At 39.5% G+C, this 21,704-nt stretch overlaps 1 protein-coding gene across 4 annotated transcripts in view; it reads left to right on the top strand.

The window, feature by feature from the left end:
* Positions 1-21,704, top strand: part of FAM110B (family with sequence similarity 110 member B) — a 113,385-nt gene that overhangs the window by 34,602 nt on the left and 57,079 nt on the right. Inside the window, exon 1 of one of the 4 annotated variants that reach the window (XM_066180937.1) lies at positions 15,387-15,491. The exons of 2 other annotated variants lie outside the window; for them this stretch is intronic. The gene's annotated coding sequence lies outside the window, so the exon portion shown is untranslated. Of the gene's footprint in view, positions 1-15,386; positions 15,517-21,704 lie in introns of those variants that run through there. One more of the 4 variants, XM_066180947.1, reaches the window with a different exon arrangement.

Below are 21,704 nucleotides of genomic sequence, written 5' to 3'. Positions count from 1 at the left end.
TGTTAAGAAACTTAATTGAGATAAGTCTAATCCTACTGTATGCTTCTACTTTTGGAGGTAGTGTAGAAACTTGTCTTTCCTAGTTAGGGCACCATACCATTCACTACCTGCTTTATGGGATTTCTTTCCCTTTTTTTTTTCTGAATTGCTGGCTTGGTTAGATATTAATATTCAAAACATTTCACACAGTTGTAGATGGCATTATACTGTGCCAACTTTCAGACTTACAGAAAAATTAACCAGCTCTTGTTTTCTATGAGTCAAAGAAGGTGAGAGAAAATAAATTTACCTATAGTCTCTTTGATTATGCCAAATTTAGTTTTCCTCTATACAGGATGTTTACATTGTTTTCTTTTATTTATGTATCAGTAGAGATAGAGTAAGGATTAGGATAGTGAATATCTGTGAGTTTTTGCTGAGAAGATTTATAGGTTTCAAAACCAGAAACTCTTTGCACACATTAAGAATTTTCATATTGTCAGTTTGGATTGATGCTGAACCAAACTTCATTAACCTGCTTCAGGAAGAGGTAGTATTGGCTATTAAAGAAACAACACAACCAATAACAACCAAATTTAAGAATTCTCCTACAGGTGTAGGAGGATAATCTACTTCCAATATTTGTTCTTACCTTAATCTTTTGCGTTTAGAGATTAAACTGCAAAATTACTTCACAATGAGGTGATCTTTTGAGTTGTCTAAATCAGCCTTAGGTTTCATAAAATTAGCAGCATAACAGATGACTTTTAGAGAAATAGGCTGTTAAGAGTAATGTTCTTGAAATAAGTTGGTTTAGAAAAGGCACGCTTTTCAGGCTCTCCTAAGAATCAGTAACTTTGTAAATCATTTAATCTTAGGCAGTTAGATGTCTGTGCGTGAGTAATTAGCAGTTGTCTTTTCTCCTTTCTTCTAAAAGACCTGAAACTTTTATAAGACCAGATAGTTATCAGTAACTTTTGACTCACTGAGAAGATCTAGATTAAGAGCTGAAACTTTTTGTTGTTAAAACAGCAGCTGACTTGCTGTGTGCCCTTGGGCATGTCCTCTTGACTTCCTTGTGCCAATTTACCATTGTATCCACTGCTGTTGCCACCGCCATAAAGTTCTTTGTAAGCCTGTAATCAAAATACAGTTGAAACTGTTTATTATTCTGAGTGTACTCAACTTCATTTGCTATGCGGTTCTGCATATGGCAGTGTAAAGTGCAGTAGATTTATGCAGTTTAGTCTGTAAAGAACTTACACAAAATAAAACCACCTTGTGCAACATGTATTATAGTAAAGTAGATTTGAAAAAAAAAATACAAACCCCACAGACGGTTTTATTTTGGATTTACTAGAATATACAAAGACTGCTAGTGGGGGATAAAGCTGTTTGGTTAAAAATGGGAATGCTGTGACTATAAAAGTTGAGAGGGGAAAAAAATCTGTCTTACAAGGTCTACGTGGCAGCCTTAATTTGCCTGAGTCTTTAGCAGAGGTTTCCCACTTCTGTTTCTGCCAAGTAAATTAAATTTATGAAGAGAAGCTAAACTCCAAGCGTTGGACTGTTAGTGTCTTTTGACAAGGTTAATGTGCTGAAGCAGAATATTGATAATAATGAGCTGACATTTAACAGTGGACCAGCTGAGAGATCCTTGTGTTCCTACGTAATGTGAAGATTGAGTGTCCTGTGAGCTTATTGTTTTATGTTTTGTACTTGCTTTTGCATGCATGCCAGGACATGCTCTGGGAAGAGGCATAAACTTTTTTCCTTTTTTCTTTCACAAATACATTTCTTTCCTGTCTAGAGCTGGAAAAGAGGAGCACAAGAGGGGTTTTGTTAAATACGGCAAAATCTAATTACAGCTTGATTTAAAGCCACATTTACACAATGGCTGAGGGGTGAGTTCACTTCCAGAAAAACAAACTTGCTGGCTTCCTACTGTGCATCAGGGAATGTGAAGATGCATGTCCTGGAGAGCAACTGCCTCCCTCTGCTGGCATCAGCTTTTCTTACGCTGCGCTCCAGCTCTGCCACATGATATAAAAATGCAACTGTACTCCTGCGCAAAAGAAGAGTGATGCATGAATTCACTGGGGTGTGCTCATCTTACTGGTTCTGCCACAGGTAATACAAGGGGCATCACGTGTTCCATGTGATAGGCCTGATGTCTGTTTTCTACAAGCTGCAGAAACCTTCTTCCTCTAAAGGAATGGTTGTTTCCCCCAATCTGTATCTTGAACAGCTATGTCCCTGGTGGTTCAAAGGGGAAATGTGCGTGAACAAACCACATTTTCTTGCCACGGTGGTTTTCGCTTAGTGTGCACCTCTGGAAAATGCAAGATCTTATTTTGTTTGCCTGCTGAAGTAGTTGAAAATGTGGTTTTCTTTCTTCAACTGGTTCAAGTGTTCTGCTGTTCTTTTAACTCGATTTCTTAGATGACAAGGTTGCACATCTCCATCTTACTGAAAGTTCATCATTTGTAGTATGTTTTTCACTTCCAGGGATACCTTTTGCTCAAGAACCCCATTACAGGTGATTTCCTAACAGCAGCTCATAGTGAGACTGTGGTCTTTATTCTTCCCTTTCTGGCCAATGACTGCATTTTTAGCAGGTTTTTTATTATTCAACTTGCACTTTATGCTGCTACTACTCCTTCCATTTCTCCTACTCTAGTTCATAAGAATTAGAATAGCAGAGTTTAGAGGGTAAGTGTATGCACCGCCACTGTCTAGAACAGTGAGGCTCTGTGGAGGTAGAAGGTGGCTGGTGGTGAGACTGAAGTTGCTGTGCAGCTCAAGAGCATTGCTGAGGCATGTTTGGAAGCTGCTTAGTGAAGAGATTTGTGTTGGTGAGGGCTGGGGCAGGTGGGTTGGTGTACATGGGAAGTCTGGGGGAAGGAGTAACAAGCATAGGGTAGGTGGGGGACGGAAGGGGTCATTGATATTCACAGAAATGAAGGAGGGACAACAAAGCTTGCCAAGAGAAAAGCATTGCAGACACACTGATGGAGAGGCAAAAGTAGAGATGGAGGGCCTAGCATGGGCAGCATGTGGATGGAAAGCAGTGGAGGGAGATATGGCCCTCTGAGCTGTGTCTTTGAAGGTCTGCAGAGTGCTTGTGAAAGAAGCAGTGAAATGAGAGAGTCTGGCAGGGTATTTCTGGCAGTTAAAGAATCACCCAAAACTGTTGGTCCCCCAGAGAGCTGACAGGCCAACATGCGAAGAAATGTTGAAAATTTGAACAATTTAATTTGAAGAAATGAAGAAAGAAGACAGGATCTTTAGGATTAATCGTTCTCTCACCACTGGAGTTATCTCCTTATTTTTTTTGTTTGGTGTCAACTCATTTCATACTTCTCTGAGAATTTCAAACCCAGCCATGTTACTGTGGTACTGGAGAACCATATCTGAAGTTGATGATGGGGGGAAAAAGAGGACCACAAAGCTTGCTGTGATACTGAGAGAGTGGTCAGTGGATGACCATCACATCTCTGTGTATAGCTGTATACAGTTGCACTCCAAAAAACTACAAGAAATTCTCTTTACCATGAAGTCATACCCAGGGAACCGTCCTTGAATCTTAGACTTCAGTTTACACAAACTTTTGTAAACAGCAAATCACCATTTCTTTCTTCTTCTTGAGATATTTCTGGGCTTTATTTGGTCCTTGCTGGAGTTCTGTTATTCAGCATTTTGCTTTTTCTCAGAGAATTAGTCATGTGAAGGTCATCAGCTGCAGAAAGAGAAATAAGTTTCTTATTAACAGACTTCTTAATAGGCTTAAGTATAAATACTTGTGCTAGATAAATGCACAATTTGGAAGCTAAGTCAGCCTTCCCTGATTTTATGTGTTGACATCTTCAGCATAGTTTTCTGATATGTAAAGTATTTTCCAGACAGAAACATGGTTTTGCATAGATCTGTTTGATACTGTTTAACAACAACAACAAAAAAGTTAAAAAAATAATATTACTGTGTCTCTTTTATTGCTGCTGCCCATCACAGCCACAATTTGTAATTTATGCTAGGTTAGGTGCTCTAAGCTTTCAAAGGAGTGTTTTCTCCTGTGTCATATAAACAATATTTGATCAGAAGCACTCTAGAGTGAACTGCTCAAATAAAAAAAAGGCCAAGATACATGTCCTCAGCCAAAAATCAGTAATTTCAATGTGATTCAAGTTGTCTTTATCTGGAACTGTTTGTCATTGATGTGTATTCAGTCTGTTTTCCAAGCTTGCTGTAGTCAGATCAGTTCTAAATGAAGTCTTCTGCTGCCTGTGGATTATTCCTGTGGGGTTTTGTCTTCTGTAGAGCTTTCTGTTTGTCACCTCTCTTCTCTTTCTGTGTTCTACTACCAAGAGACAGGTTGAAAGAAATGAATAAATCTATATAAACAATGCTTACTTTATGACTGTTTCAAGTTGCATCTTAATAACTCATTTCTACAGGAATATCTTTTGCAATGCTCATTCACTTTCTTCACTGCAATAGGCAGCCTGTAATGAAAATGTTGACTCACCTGAGTGATGTCTCTGTTTTCTTTATTCTCTAGAACAGATTGAAAGATAATTTTAAATTACAAGTATTAGATCACATTTCCTTGGACAATTGCTTTTGATTATACCAAGTTACTGCACTCACCTATTTAAGTCACAGTCAACATCTTAAATATCAGTGTTAAGGGAAGCAGGAAAAGGTGTCCTAAATGATGATTGCTCCATATCTTGTTAGCATAATATTTTGAGTCTCTTCAAATTAATGATACTCCTTGTATTAAAGAACTCTGTGTTAAGAAGAAAATTGATTTATCTTGCGACAAAAAATACAGGTAATCTTGGCAAGGGGGGGTGGGGCAGAAGGGATCTGTGAGATGTAGCCTGTATATGCACATAGTGTAGCCTTTCATTCTTTTTTAGATTGCACGACAGCAGCCTTTAATTTTTGAATGCTTTAATTTTGGTGCAAGTACTCAAATGACTCACTGGTTATCTAAAGCATCAGGTAACTATACCTATCTTTAGCTTTGTTCTGTCTTCTTATCCTTGTTTCTATCTTCTTTTTCTCGGTGGTAGGCTACAGTGAGTTTAATTAATGTTTAGAAAAACAAAAACCCAAAACAATGTGGGAAGTGTGGGAAGTGCTCCCAAGTGTTCTCATGAATACAGCCTCTGCAGGCTTTCTCTTGGGATGGTCAGGACTTTTGGAGGATAAATTCTCAGTCTCCTTTCACAGTACCTTCAAACACAACTTGACCCCACGTGCTAATAGGCTGCACTTTTCAGTTGGAGAAGAGATGTCTTCTCTCTGCTACCTGCAGTGGTGCCTTCATTTTGGTGGTTGGTCTTTGGCAAGGCATGACCCTGGCCTTAGCTACTTTCCTCTTCCACTGAGGGATTGCTGTCTGCCTCAAAGCATGGTATTCAACCAGGGTAGGGGGATCAGCCCTTCTAGCTAATTCTATCAAAGTGCTGAGTTGCAGGGGTTCAGACAAGAAATCAATACCCTTTTTCCATCTGACTGCCTCGAAGATTATGTAAATTAAATATGTCTGTCTGTAAAAAAAGTTATGTCTACACTATAAGAAGTACAGTTGGCAAGTATGAGCTGCTGTTTGTGTTGCTGCTAGGAAGGATCTTGCCTGAATAATTTTGTTTTCAAAGTAGTTTTTGGTAAGTTCCCCTGAGATTTGTAATAGTGACATGCAAATAATCTATACAATAATGACAATTCTACTGTTTTCCTCACAAGTTGTGTAGATTTGCCTGCAGCAGGCTTTACAAGTTGATGAGGTGATGAAGATATATTGCCACCTGAGAGGCATCCTTTGTTTTCTGGAGTTCTCTGCCTATTAATATCTTTCATGTGTATTTGTGTTGCCTTTTTCTTCTTTGACACGTGCTTTTTTGATTTCCTTTGGTTTTGTTGTGTTTAGGCTTTTTCTGACATAGTGTACTTCTCAAGTGCAGACACGTATCTCCTTCACAACCAGAAGCTTCTACGTTTTTCCAATATCCAGGCCAGCTCACTTATCCCCAGTTAATTAGTTTTGTATTTTGATTTCCTTGAAGAAGTTACCTGTAAGTTCTGCCAAACATTAACTCAGACTCAGCTGCAGTAAAGCTGGAGGAGTGTCATGGTGTTGGGAGACATGAGATGTTCTAATATATTATGTAATTGGGAAGACTTTAAGGAGTCTCTGGTTTTACTCCAAATTTTTTCTTCCACTAGTTTTGGGAATTGAAATAATAGGTATACAGAGACCCAAAAAATGATTTGAATGCTGCAAAACATGACAGATAATTTTCAGACTTTTCCTTTGTGCACTCTTATGTCTGTGAAAGTCAATTTAAATCCCAAGTTCTGAATGAATACAGACTTCTGAAATAGTTATTTTCTCTAACATAGAGTGTAGAATTTTTTTCATACATCTAATTTGGTTGGGTTTTGGTCTTGTTTTATTGATGTGATGCAAAAGTAGCAGCTCCTTTTACCTGATGCAGTATACTAGTCTACCACAAGAGTTTATTATATCTGGAGTATTCCTAGAGGAAATGCGCCCTCTGAATTCTTCCCAACATCAATATGTAAAGGCTGTTTCAGTTTGTTTTAAATGAATCAGACATGGAATTATATAAATGGGGAAGTTGTGTGTGCTCTGAACAGCTTGAATGCTGTAAGTGAGATAAATTATTAGAGTTTTGCAAAGTTAGCCATGCACATGCTGCAGCCTATCAGCATGAACTGATCAGCATGAAAGCTCAGTACTATGTGCAGGGTTATTCACATTGTTTCCACTCAGTCCTTCCAAATAGGAATATCCATGCTAGTGAGTGGAATATGGTGGGAATGCCAGCAGCAGTCCAACTGAGTATAGAAATTATGACATTATTCAAGTTATGCCATTTTTCATAGTTATGCAGTTTCTGTTATAGCATACAAATAATGCATACAGTGAAGTCCGTGTTAACCACTTAGGCAACTTTGAAACTTGCTAATGTTTCATTTTTCTAGCAGCCTTTTTACTGTGGTTATGCTGCTTATGTTTTGACTGCAGACTACTGGAATTTGCTTTGAAAATATCAGTGTCTGTTTTATTTGAGGATTACTTTTGGAGCAGCTTCTTCTATAAATCCTGATTAAGGCAGAGGTCAAGGAGAGACTTTCTTGGCTCATGTCAGTAAAGATTGCATTGTTGTACAACATGCAGGAGATAAATGTTTGAGACTGACTGAAAGGTCCAACTCTGACTTCATTTAGTCTTGAGTGCTCACCTTTTGACCTGTTCTTCCCCTGTTTGTGCCTACTTTCTGTAGGGACAAAAAGGGTTCCTGTTATGCTATTAAGGTGATGTTGTATGGGATTACTGATTTCCCTTCCTACCTCTGATATGTTTAGGACTTTAAGACACTGCTGAGAGTCATCCACTTGATGTAGTGGGAAATCAATGATCTCAAAAATGCTCTGAGCTTCACTGGGTACATTATTAGAAAAGCTGAGTTATACTTCCTGTATGTTGGTGCTCACAAACTGTATGTGAGTTTACAGTGAAGACTAAGTTCAGGCCTGTAACCATTACCCTGATTTTTCCTTATCTTATCTTGATATAAATTCGTGACAAAATAATAAATGCCCGCTAATGTGATGTGTGTGGAAGCAGTGTTAAATTGCAGTGCCTGTGAGATGAAGGTTGTTATGTATTTGCAATCTGCTTAATTTAAAACTGAAAACTCTAATGCTTGTGCTTTTAGAAACGTGTTCTGGAAGTGCAGTGGAGTTGCATCTGGGACAAAGGTCTGAAAGGTTCCATCTGGTTTGGGTACTTCATAAGAATTGCCACCTGAAAAAACTCTGGTTATTGACACCATTGTTATTACAAGTGGTGACTTATGTGAGGCTACTGTGCCATGCCGACCTGTGCTTCTGGGAAATTGGGCACCTTTTTTTTCCTCCCAAGACTAGGAAAGGAAGCTGAAGAAAAAGCCTGCTGATTTGCCCAAGAAAGGTTTGAGAAAGCAGAACAGTAAGAAATTTGTCCCCAGAATGTGGCAGAACTCCCCTAGTGCACATTTCCTGTCTTCTTCAGAGCACTTCTTAGCTCTCATGCTAGTTTTGGTAGGGTCATCATTCTCCCCTTCACCTTAGTTGAAACACTACGTGGGGAGGGAAGTGTCTGCTTAAGTGTTCAGAAAAGGATGGAAAGGAAGGGGTGGGTGCCACTTGGTTTGAGGAATGGACACTCATTTGTCTCCATTTATGCCGAGTTTTTATAGCCCTTCTTATGTGACTTGTGTGCTCATTTTGCATTAGAGGATTGGACAAAAGCATCAAGCAGTTCTTGGAAGAAGGGTAAGGGGATCTTATCAGCTCAGCAAAATTTAACTTGCTAGGTGTACAAGCTGCCCAAGATGAAAGTATGCTCTTCTTCAGGAACATTATATGGAATAAGAGTCCTGATGACTCTTTCATAAAAGAGCTTTTGGCTTGCTCTATTAAATAATTAAATCTCTCTTCCTGGAGAGGCTTTTCATCTGTGCCAGCAAAATGCTTCTGGCTTCTTGTAAGAAGACCGTGAGACTGGGTTCCAGTATGGCGAGTCATGGTTGCTGGTTTTATATGGACACAATTTCTAGAAATTTAATTATAATCTTTCTGAGATTAAAATCTAAATTTATTTTACTTTTGCCTAAAAGGGCTTGACATTTAATAGGCTGTCTTCAAACTCATTATCCTTGATTTCTGTGGTAACCAGAACCATTGCATAGTTTTCTTCTGGGAATCGTTGTGCTAAATATCTTCAATTCTTGTGTAAAGTAATAAGATCTTAGAGTTGCTCTGAAACCCTGAATTATGGGTGTGGGCTGGAGACCTGAAGTCTGAAAGGTTTGCAATCTCTGAGCTCCCAGAGAGCTGCCTGGCAGCAAGGAGGGTTTTGTGCAAGTGCCTGTATGCATTGGTGTCTGTAAAGAACCACTTCATGTTCCAACAGTTGCACCTTGACTTGCTTTCTAGTTGCATCTTGCAGCTCAACGTAAACACCTTCTCGCATAGAGAGATGTAAGAGAGTGAAAAACAGTCTTTGAAGAATAAAACAATGGTATTAGAGAGCCTGTTGGGTCTTCATTGTCATCACAGATCAAAGAAAACCTTGGAGCTGCTCTTTCTACTCAGAATTGGAAATAACATTCTTAATTACGGAAGTGAGCAGGTCTGACAGAGTTTTTTCTTCAAAGGGAGGAACGCTATACTTCATCTTTCAGCCTCTGCGCTCTTTGTAGCATAGCATTTTTGAAAAATTACACCTGTCCTCTAATGGAAGACTTGTATTTAAAGTTTTCCCAGGCCAGTCTTATCTCAGCCGGCTATACTCAGCATCAGGTTGTGTCACTCATTTCAGCAAGGTGATTATAGTGAGCGTGCTACTAAATAGAGAAGAAGAAAATGCCAGCAGGGGTGATGAAGATTAATAATGTGGAGATGCTGGTAGTTTACTTACTCTATTGCAAGCTCTTTTTTCCTGCTCTTCCACTAGAGAAATCAGTACTTGTCTACCAGCTTTCTGGCTTAAGTGATGCTCTCAAATCCCTATTTTCCACCAGCAACTACAAAAAAAAAAGTCTCAACTTATGAAGCCTGTGTGGCTTGTTTCAGTGTAGTTTTAACCTCCCATGTCCTTGTTTTTAAGCACTTAACTTTTGCTACCATTATACCTTGTGTTAGGACTTCAGTATCTTACATCAGTCATGGGGGGGGGGGTTGTTTGTTTTGGGTTGGGGTTTTTTGTTTATTTTTGGTTTTTTAGGGTTTTTTTTATCACCCTCTTTTTTAAACCTTTTTGTTCTGGTCTGCAAATGTCTTTCTCACTTAACCATTTGAAAGCAGAGGCTGTTTTTTCTATAATCTATTTTCCAATCTTTGACTTACTAGGGTCATGCTCATTGGTTCCCTGTGAGTCAGTCATGCATTATACAGGATCCATGTTCTGGATGAACTGTTTAAAGCTATTTCTGAACTTATTGTAAGCACTGTTATCCCTTTCTGTGGTTCACCAACTTTTGTGGCCATTTAGCTGGTGAGCCAGAGGTTGTGAAATGGTGACTACAAGGCACATACGTTTTGGTTTTGAGAAGGTGTTGGTTGTGCTGACAGGTGTTACGCCTTTTGAAATGGACAGTTCATACTTGGGTCTCTGCCTGTAGCTGTGAGGAAAGGAAGTGGAGGGAAAAATAAGTAAACTAGAAATACAGGAGGACACAAAGCGTATTTGTGTAGTTTGAGGTGACTGCTGAAACATTGTATAGTTGTGAAGAAAACTTTGCACTGAAGGAAAAATGGGTGGAACTTGAGGAATGGAAAGTTGACATTGGTATGGAGATGTGTTGAGTGGGATGTGAAGGGAAGCATGCTTCAGGATGATGTGAAGTTTTTACCTGACCTTTGAGATTTGTGTGTCCTTAAGAATAGAATCATACTGTGTTATTCCACGTTTGGTTTTGTGTCCGAAATGCAAGTGCTCAGCACAATAAACTTCTTGCAGGCTTCACTTGAGATCCTTTTATGCCCCATCCATCAGCAGTAGGATGAAGCACATCTCACTGACAGCTGAACTGGTCCTCCCCCGGCTCTCCAAGGTGGCAGTGATGGACTGGTGTCGTCATTTCAATCAGTTAGGTCTGCAGTGAAGATACTGGTAGTATGTAGGTCTGTGGAGGGTGAGGCATGGTAGCGTACCTTGGAATGTGGGTGTGGGGGGGATTTTTTTGTTTGGTTTTTCTATGATTCTGAGATAAAAGTGAGTAAGAATGCTATAGAAAATAGTCTGTAGGGATCAATCTTAGTGCCATCCTGCAGTGAGTCTCTGGCGTTAATTAAGTGACATGTCTGCCTGTTATTAAGCTTACAGGGGAGTTCTGTCTGGGGATTTCATGTATATAATGAGCATATTTGGAAAAAAAAAAAAAAAGCTTGAAGTTACAGGTTCTGTCCAACTCCAGTCATGATTGAGAGCATTTACAAATGCACACATGTGGACAGATAACTGCTTGCTTACCAATCAAAATTGGGGCAATCCAAGAAGTGTCCCTGTGCTACACAAAATGAAAATAAGTTTGTTCGTGCTGAGTGCCAACCTCAGGACATTTGTGACTTCCAGAGAAAGGTTTATGCAGCAAATACTAGGCCCATGTTTTATTTTCCTCTGTAAATGATGGGCCTAGTGATGAGTTTGCCACCAATTGGTAGACTTCCCCTATACTTGCTAGGAAAGGAAAGAGCTCAGCAAATAGCCATTGTGAAATCAAAGGTAGTTTTCAAAAGAAAAAGAAAATAATGCTAGATAAATTTATTTGGGAAGGAAAACTGGAATGTAGAAAAAATAGTGGAAAATTGTCCCCTTATCTTTTAAATTGTATGAACGTCAGAAGTGGCATCCAAAAATCTTAAGATTTTGTTGTTATGTAAACATAACCATGGGATGGTTTAACTTACTTCTAAAAGTCTAATGAATGCATCAACCCAAGTAAAATACTCATTAGAGTAATTGGTTCAGTTCAACCTCTCAAGGCTACAGCTTGGAAATATACACACTATTGCCTTTAGAAATGCAGCGTGTTGATTCACCAGCCATTTTGCTCAACTCATTTTGATTCCATATGCTTACTATACTTTGCAAAATCTAATTAAGTAACTGAGATAGCAGTTTGCAAGCAATATTTGATATATTTTTAAGCCAAAGGTTAAGTGGTATCCAGAGGAAAACCTGTTCAGTTGCAAGACACATCAAAAATTTTTAAGGTATTCTTCTGTTAAAACAATTGGATTTGGAAGTACTTACACAATTGATGATAATATAGTAAAAGGTTATTTGTTTCCAAAATAGTAATCTGTTTGTTAATTCACTTAGATATGCCTAAATGAAGTGTAAAATTCATTAATGTGCTAGCTAGACAGTTTTCCCTGTAGGAAGCTGGCTTTAGTGTCATATGATGAATTCATCATACCCTCATAGGTTTTCCTCTCTCCTCCCCTCTGTGATGGGCATCTGCCTTGGACCATATGGTTTTGGAAAATTTTAATTGAAATTCTTCTGTCAAGGAGCTGAGCTAGAGAAAGCCTAACTTGCTTATAATTGCTAAAAATGTTGTAGAGACCTTCTGTTTCCATGCGGAGGAGCGGGAACTTGAAGCTTAGCACAGGCGGGTGACTTGTGCCAGGGACAGGCTTTTGCTTTCGATGAAAGTCTGCCGAATATTGGCCAACTTGTGTACCTTTCACAATTTGTTCATTTCCAACAGAGGCTTGCTGGAGTCTCTTGTGACTGCGTCCTCATGAAACCTGTGTTCTCTGCAATTTGATGAGTCTCCTGTGACTGTGTCCTTATGAAACCTCTCTTGGCTTCTCTTGCTGGCACATCTATAGATGGCTCTATCCTGTCACAGGTCCAGTGCGTGGTCCAGGTGCTCGTGTGCCATCACCACAGGTGACAGGGCAGATTGGTGAAGCTCTGCATTTTCCTCAGTTGGAGTTTTAGCCACCTGCCATTGCCAAATGTGGGTTCTTGTGAATGACCACTGACTCTCTTAGCCCCACTGTGCAGTTTCCCTTGCCTTCCTGACCCAGCATATCACGGTGGTTAAAAGCCAGTGTAAAAATTGACATGCGCATTGACGCTCTTCTGGCTGATCTGCAGGGCTAAGCACAGAGGTTTAGTGAGAATTGATTCTGTTGCCGAGGCAAATAGGTGTTTCTTGAAATGCACCTTTGCAGCTGGTTGTGTATCCTTCAACTACAGCTGTTACCGTGATGTTTTTAAAAAGAAAGCAACTCCTGGAATAAACACCCTGCTGCAGTGGTATGTTGAGAGTGTGCTGCCAGGGCAGCCCTTGCTGGGCTGTGGGTGAATGTGCCCTTGGAGCCAGCAGCTCTGTGGGAGGAAGCAGAGGCTGGCTGCTGGGGAGCCGTGCTGGAGCCGAACAGGGTGAAGCAGCGAGGGCTTGGGGAGCTGCTGGGCAGAGGGGGGACACACATGTAGGCTTAGCAGCTTGTATGTGAGGGAGCCAAAACTGACAGTCCCATAGCAGCTGAAGCCTGGTTAATTTCTGTTTCTGGTTTTTTTGGTCATTTTTTCAAGTGTCATACATGCCTTGGTGGTTTGTGAATGGGGATTAGATTCAAAGAATTATTTGAGTCTCTTTGATTTTATTTTTTGTGTTTGTGCATCTTTTCTTTTGCTTTGCAAATGTGAGCATTCCCAATAATCAGAGGACTAGGTTAAAGACTTTTATTGATCTTATCCCCCTGTTGCTACCTTTGGCAAAATGTTGTTAAAAAAGCAACATTTTGGATCTGATCATCAAATCATTGTGCATCTTTTTCACATTGTGCTGTGCATCTTGAACTCTTCCAGTTAAGTTTTTAACCCTGTGTAACTGCCTCTCCTGGCTTTCTTCATTGAAGACATAGCTTCCTGGTTTTGAGCAGTATGGCTGAAAAACTTGGAAAATTTCACAGTATTTTATAGAAGTGTAGTTTATAAAAATTGATGAGCTTATTAGATGGTGTAATCTAAAAAGAAGGACTTAATAAAACAGCCTTCTTTTTTCAAAACACAAAACTTAATGTTGACTGAACATTGAATCAAGGAGCAAAATGTCACTATTCCTGCATTTCTTTTTTATTTCTAGCCATATATAACTTTGAGAATATTATTTTTACAGTAATGAAGTCTACTTCTAGCAGAGAACAACTCTTCATGAGCAATTTTCGGTGGCAGATTAGGAAAGCTGGGACATAGCTATTTACGTATTGCCAGTAAATATGGTCTTGCACTGCTACCACAATGAGATCTTGTTCCATTAGTAAAATTTTATGCAGTACCAAATGTAATTTTTGTACTGAAGTAAGTACAATAGCTAGAAAGTGTTTATAGACAGTCTTTAATATCATGCTCTTGGACTGTGCCTTGATACTGTATGGTATTGGTGATAAGAGTAAAGAATTAGGAAAAATGCCACTGTGGGCACAGTGGAATATTCATTATTGCAGTGCAGTTCAAGATCTTGCTAATGTAATGTTTATGGATATGGTTTATGTGTAACTTAGTGAAACATCTTAAAAATGCATTGTAGTTTGTATGTGCGTAATGCTGTAACATTATGATATTTTTGTAATCTCAGTCATGAAAAATGTACTGTATCTCACAAGAGAGATCTGGCACCACAGCTGGTTTTTCTGATAGTCAGGCTGTATATTTCCATCTTGTCACTGATGTTTGAAAACCTGTGTAGACCTTAGGTGATTATATGAACCATGTGGGAACAGGAGAACAGCTGAAGAGTGTTTTTCTGTTTTTGCTAAACAGAGGGAGGATTAATTGAACTGTCCTACCAAGGAAGACTAAACAAGCTTCTGTATCTTTTTTTAATGATTATTTACCTGATGTTTTACAAGCTCCCAGCATCTTTCAAATACACAATGTCCTCTTGCATCATACCATTCCTTTGTGGACTTATTTATAAAATAAGCATAAAGTGAGCATGTAGGACTTAGTTGTGTTAGTTCCCCATACATCTAAATAGTCTTTGCTCATGAGAAGTATTTTACAAACGACTTAAGTTTTTTTGCATAACGGCATAAATTTCCTTGGCATTTGCACCCTAGCCTCATGAAAGCTTAGTTAGGACTTTATGTGCCAATGCACACAAAAGCCCCGTGATCATCTGGGTGTCCACCCACGGTAAATGTAAAGGACAGAGGGGGTCCTGTTGACTTCTGTAGGGCTACTGTGCACCGAAAGCATGTGTGTGGTGCCTCGCTGAACTGAGGTCCACGCTGTAGACTGTGCAGTAATGCTCAAGACTTGCTAACTGCTCTGCGTGGTGCTGCCAATGTGAACGTTCAAAACAAGAATTCCTGCTGGCAGAACAGGCAGCTTCATTTTATTGTCTCCTTGAAACAGACCTAGCAAACTACGAATGGCCAGCTTCGCAAAGGGCACGCCTAAATAGATCCTTGTGTTCAGAGACGGAGACAAACCCCCTCACAGGTGAATCACTCGGGGAAACAACAACAACAACAGGAAAACCCAACCAGGAATTTGATGGTGACGCGCCCAGACAAACCGCACTCCCAGACGCTGATGCTGTGGGCTGCAAGGTGTGATCGGCCGGGCCGCGTTTCCGCGCGGTGCCTCAGCAGCCCTGCGCTCGGCCCAGGGCTATAATTAGATTAGCAGCCTGCTCAGCAGCGGTGCCAGCCTGCGAGCCTCAGCGAGCATGTGCTGGATTCTGCATGTGCCTCCCGCTTATTGGCGGCCCGGGTTGCTGCCTGCCGGTTTGATAGGTTTCCCCAGTAATCTTTATGCTGCATTACAGACATAGATACAGAGGTACTGCGTGCATGCAACGGGAGAGGTGCTCAGCTTGTAGCGTAAAAGAAAGCCCACAGATGAAAGGCACTGGTCTTTGTTGCAAAGCATCAGTACTTAAGGACTGCTAGCTGGGAGCGGAGAGGTCGGTGAAGGAGTTTTACTTGGTGGTAATTACTTTCAGGTCTTTATCTCTCCGGGAAAACAGTCATGCATGAAATGAATACTGTTAATCATGTCATCTGTTTAATTTGATCTTGCTTTCGTTTATATCATGTATACTCCGGTGGGAGAGCCATCAGATTACAAAACATATCATTAGAGTGGGTTCAGTTCAAAAATAGGGTGTGTTTATATGAGAATATTTCTTTCATTTGAAATTCTGAGCCTGTGCATGAGAGTGATTTTCCTGGTTGCCTTTTGTTATGCTGATAGAAATATTTCTTTTATTGGAATGTTTTCTGCCAAGCAATTGAATTAGAGCATTTCTAACTATTAGCATATGAAGATAAATCTGTAAATATTGATCGATTTAAAGAATAATTTTGTGAAATATTCTTTAATATGATCACAGCAATAACTATCTTGATGGTTCTTTTGCAACAAGGTAGAGGGATGAGGAGTATTATGCTATTGTTCTTTCAACAAAGATGCTGGAGCCTTCATGTTTGGGTGGATTCTTTGTTTCATCTACTGGCTTTTATTTTAAGTGGCTTTCAAAATGAAACCGAAGCTATTCAGCCTGGTAGATTTCAATATATCCTTTGCTTGCACATACATGTATTTTATAGGTATTTATTGTTCTTAAAGACTGAATTTTGGCCCAAAGCCTTGTTTATTGTGAGAACTGCCTTCAGCAGTAGAAAGAAACAAGATATATATATGCCAATCTTTTAATCTGTGATTCTGAGACTGTTAAAGTATTTATCATAGCGTCATACTCATTTAAGTTTTTTTCATACTTGACCTACGCATCAATTGATCACAACTTTTCCTATAAAAAGCATGCATATTTAATGAGAACAGTCTACAGTGAAAGCTGTTCAGAACAAAAGAAAGCAAGCATAAAGTATTTTAAAAAGTCTCATAATGTAGTCATGACTCATTTGATGAGTTTTGAATATTAAGGCTGACTGGTGAGACTTCAGAGTTAATGCCCTTGTCTGTGTCAGACTCCGGAGCCCACATGAACTTGTATATTAAGTCACCAGTCATCTGGCTGGCTGGCTGCCACCATGCGTCCAAGGTACGAGTAGATTGTCTCAGCCAGGATCAGAAAGGTGTTAGGAACAGGAGCTATTTTAGTATTAGCCTTCATTCTTCCCTCTGCACTTATCCTTGAAAAGGTTTTTTCTACTGTATAAACCAAAGTAAAATTTAGGTTGTTCCCTTTTAAAGTATGTGGTGTGGAACTGTGTTACCTTCTGAGTAGATAGCGTCAGATGTGAGCATTTATTCTGTTACCAACTTTATATGGCAGTGGGCACAGCAAAGACACATTCTTTATTATTTGTGATTATATATTCAAACAGAAGAGTATTTGGGAGGTTTAATCACAGCTGGTACATAACAAGTTTGTTTGAACTTTTGCTGTTGATGAAAACAATTAGCTTGGTGTCTATTTTAGTCAAGAGCAAGTTGTTTTTCCATATTCCAGGAGCTGTTTTTGAAGTTGTTTCCTTTTAGGCAAACTTGGAAAACGGCATTTTTGCATTGTGACAGTTAAGCCTGGACAGGGAGGACTCAGGATGTGAAGGCATGTTGTTCTCAAGCTGTTTCATATTCCCTCATTGCCCCAAGTTACCAACCAAAAGGGTTTTAGAGATGCTCTAAGCTGATTTATGCCTTCTGCCTTTTTTAACAGAGGCTCACCTTAAGTAATTTATCTATGCTTTTATGACCTTTTGCAACAACATTCCATGAAGGAATAACTGAAATCAATGTTACCAATAATGAAATGTGGAAGGTAAATACCCTCAGCTGAATCACATGTTTGCCATATCCAGACAAGTAGGTTTCTAAGAGAGGAGAGACTGGTATTTTCTACTCCATGTATTAGGCTATTCTTATTTGTTAGCAGCATGAAGTATGTCTGGAAAAACGCTGTAAAAGTTATCATATTATTGGTGGTAGATATAGGTAATACCACTACCACTGGAACTGAAATGATGCACCAGCAGCAATTCAGGTGTGGATGTCTTTGCCTCCAGAAGGAGCTGTGATGATCTACACAAGCATCACAAGAAAACATGGCAGTACTGAAACTAGAACTGGTGATACTGTAATTTAACTTTGCAATAGCTTATCAGCAAGGAATATGCTACTTTGTTATCACTTCATTTTGTTACAACCTCACTTTTCTTCTCTGTAAACTAAGATAACAAATTGAAGCAACAGTTTGTATGAATTACTCTCTAAAAAGTTGACATCCTTGTTGCTATAAGCACATTTTAACTATAACCAGCGTATTGCTCCAGGAAACTTAACACATTTCAGATTATTATCAATGAGATTTTGTATTCAAGCTTTGTCAGTGGGTTTCTTGATGTAAAAGTTTTTAATTAGTCTTTTGTTAGGAGATGTATGCATAGCATGTTTGTTATATGCCTCTATGAACTGTTGTAATTTCTGATGTGTTGCCCTGTAGTTAAATATCCAAGTCCTTTGTTATGTGTAAAAGGAAACTTTTTTTTTCCCCAACAGGAATACAGTATGTACGTGTATGTATATATATGTATGGTAAAGGCACAAAAGTATGTTGTGAAAATCAAGATCTCAAGTCTTTAATTTATATATGCAGGTAAACATATGTAAATGCATGCATATTTTCTACCATATAACTCTAACATATGTTTGTGTAGAAAACACTTTCAATGTCATACCAGTATTCTCATCATAATCCAATAGAAATACTCTTGGAAGAGTAATGTTAGAAACACCAGATTTGGCTGCTGGCTGGAGATGGGATATATGCAGTAAACTGAGCGGCTGTAATAAACAGTGCTGCACTAGCTCTTCCCTGTTAAGATGTTATGTCCTTTTACTGCTATGCATATAAGTGAATTTTGCATTACTTAAACCCTTACCAAGTCTAGAGGGGAAAGATGATACTTAAGGTTAATGCATTTTTTTTGTAGCCTGTTAGCAATGAAAGAGATACTCCAGAAAAAGTCGTGAGGATTTAAAGTATTACCACAGTGTTTATTTTGCAGGATTTGTACTTACATGCCTTAGAGTTTTTAAGGCGAGTAGCAGCCGGTGATATATGCATAAAGGTTTATATTAGAATGAGAAAAGTGACATTGTGCCCTAAAGCTCCTTTTTGCTTTTCCTCTGTTTTTGGAACCAACTCCAGTCATTACTTTGCTGATGAAATGACTGTCTGCTTAAATGGTTGGGACATTCAATAGCCCATCTATAAATGCTTATTATAACACCTTGAGAGTTCACAGGAAATCAATAGCCTGTTTTCTATATTTTGTTGAGTTGAGGTAATTTCATTCTTCGAATCTGAAAACTTTTGGGCTGGGTAGTGTGAAGGTGCAGGATGAGCCCTCAGTGGAGATTCCCTCTGTGGGCTCAGCACAGTGTGCATGGGCTTGGGAAGGCCATATTGTTGTGATGCTCTCCCCACACTGATGCAGCAGCACTGTTTAATGGGGTCCAAAACGTTCCTTGTATGCAGGCAACTGTTGCTCCAGTTCAGGCACATGTGTCCTCCCATGCTCTGGGACTGGGCACAGGAGAGCCGGTTACAGGGAACGTCTGCCCTGCCCTGCCTTCCCCTCCTGCAGGGCTCTTTGCCTGGCACCAGTTACCCTGGGGACTAACCATGTGGATTTAGGGACTGGATGAATGAAATATGTCTAGCTTTGGTTAGCTAGACATTTGCAATGTTAAGAGCAGAGTTGTGTTTTATAGAGCAAGAAGTCAAAGTGGCTCTTTTTTGCAGTTCTCACAATGGTATGGCGAATTAAAAGCAAGATGGATATTAATTTTTTTACACTTAATCTTCTGCTATGATTAATTTAAATTGTTCTTAAATGTATTACCTGCAGTATTAAGTGTGACTTGACAGATTAAATACAGAATACAGCCAGCAAATAGTAATCCTGGATGCTATTGTCTGCATAATCCTGGTAATAAGATTGCTGTCTTAATTTCACGTTGTCTTTTATGGATGTGCTTCAGCCACCTGTAGACACAAATATTTTCTGCATCTTTCCGTGGAGCACCTGGAGCTTCCAACCCGATCCTCACTTTGTATATATATAATTTTTAAACATTAATTGTCTGATCCATAACAGATGCTATTTGGGTTTGTGCCCTGTTGTGTAGCTGTTGCATGCTTCTGCAGTATATTGTTTTATTAATTGAAACAATATTTATACATTGATGATGATCCTATGGCCATCTACTTATTTGGCTGCTTATTTGTTGGGTATTGTGTATCATCCATACCTTCCTGGATGTGTATAATACAAAAACCTCAGTTAATGGAAAAGAATGATATTAAATTCTTGCTTTTCTTTTAAGAGAGCTTAACATTGTGAAGAATGGTAGACTAAACCAAAGGTTATTCTGCTTCCTGATTAGGAAGTCTGTAGAAACAATGCTGTGACACAGTAATGCAGTGTGTCAGAAGACTTGTACATGTTATTGGTGCTGTTTAACTGGAGAGAAATAAACCTAGATTTGCAGTGGTATGCATATTTTCACAAGTTTGTGAACATTTGGCTCTTCCATCTATTTAGGGTCCTTTGGAGCCCACAGATATCAGTGGGTTTTTTAAGGTCTGGTTTTGTATATAATATTGCTGAAAGAGAGATGTTAATAGAATGTGGTGTGTTGGCCTATAATACAAAAGCACAATATGATACAGTGTCTGTGCCAAAACATTTCCTGCCTGTATAATCTAGGCAGAAAAAGGCTAGAGTAGAAGGGAGAAATTGAGACAATAAAGATGAATTATCTTTTATGTGACCACAAACTGTGGAGTTGCAAGGAAGACTGAACAGTCTGTGCATTAGGATTGTAAACCATCACTGCAAATGTCTTTACAAAGAGTGAAAAATATAAGATCAGTGTAACTATTCCTGTCTATATAATCTCTTCCAGTACAAACTTCCTGGGGTAAGGATGATTTCCTTCTGTCTCAATGTCATAATTGTCATTGAGTATTTTGGGCATTGCAGTCATCTGGAAATGAGTGTGCAGCTTTGTATTTCTACTGTGACATTACAACAGCAGTCTAGTCTGAAGATGTGTGAGGGATGTGATAAATTATATGCCTTCCTCTTCCATTACTGTTACATCAGCCCTACTGTAATCCATGGTTCTGTGCCATGTGGTGTCCCCCATTTTCCTTTACCATATTGTGGAGTGCAGACATTTCTATTTTGGCCCCTAGCTCTCTAGGGACTGGGCAAAGTCTGGCAGGGGCTGTGCAGTTGCTGTAAATTTTCTGTGAAACACAGGTACTGTGGTGGGTGCAGCAGAAGAGGACCTGTAAATATGATGATGTCATTATCCTCCAGTGTTTTGGTGCTTCTTGTTTCTCTTCACCACAGTTCTCCTCTCCTTTCTGCCACCACCATTCTAAATTTGTCTGCTCCATTTTCCCCATTTATATCTACTCTTTTTTTCCCCACTTTCTCTTGTCCTTCTTTCTGCCCTTCAGCTTCTACCTGCCGTTCAACCTTGGGCTCTTTGACATCTTCGCAGCTATTTCCCCTTTTTGGGAGGTGGATATCTGTGCTGATTTCAGCTGGGGTAATGGAATTTCTTCCCAGTAACTGGTATGGGGCTGTGTTTTGGATTTGTGCTGAACACGGGGCTGATAATATAGTGATGATTTTGTTATTGCTCAGCTGGGCTCACACAGAGCCAAGGCCTTCTCTGCTTTTTGTGCTCCAACATTGGTGAGGAGGCTGGGGATGTATGGGAGGCTGGGAGGAGACACAGCCAGGACAGGTGACTCCAACTGACCAGAGGGATATTCCAGACCTTATGGCATCATGTTCAGTCTATAAAGCTGGGGGAAGAAGGAGGAAGGGTGGCTGTTTGGAGTGATGGTGTTTGTCGTCCCTAGTCACCGTTATATGTGATGGGGCCCTGCTCTCCTGAAAATGGCTAAACAGCTGCCTGCCCATGGGAAGCAGCAAAGTAATTCCTTGGTTTGTTTTCCCTATTTAACTGTACTTATCTCAACCCACGAGTTTTCTAGCTTTTACCCTTCCTATTCTCTCCCTGATCCTGCTGGTTGGGAGAGTGAGCAAGTGACTGCTGACTGGAGTTAAACCACAACAATATACAAAAATATCACTTATGCAGATGTACCCAAGGATGGCACACAGGT

Source organism: Chamaea fasciata, unplaced genomic scaffold (genome assembly GCF_029207755.1).
Source record: "Chamaea fasciata isolate MVZ Bird 193981 ecotype frontalis unplaced genomic scaffold, bChaFas1.0.hap1 SCAF_1, whole genome shotgun sequence".
Taxonomy (NCBI): domain Eukaryota; kingdom Metazoa; phylum Chordata; class Aves; order Passeriformes; family Sylviidae; genus Chamaea; species Chamaea fasciata.
Note: the sequence above shows the minus strand (reverse complement) of the source record. Positions and strands in the feature narration are given on the sequence as shown.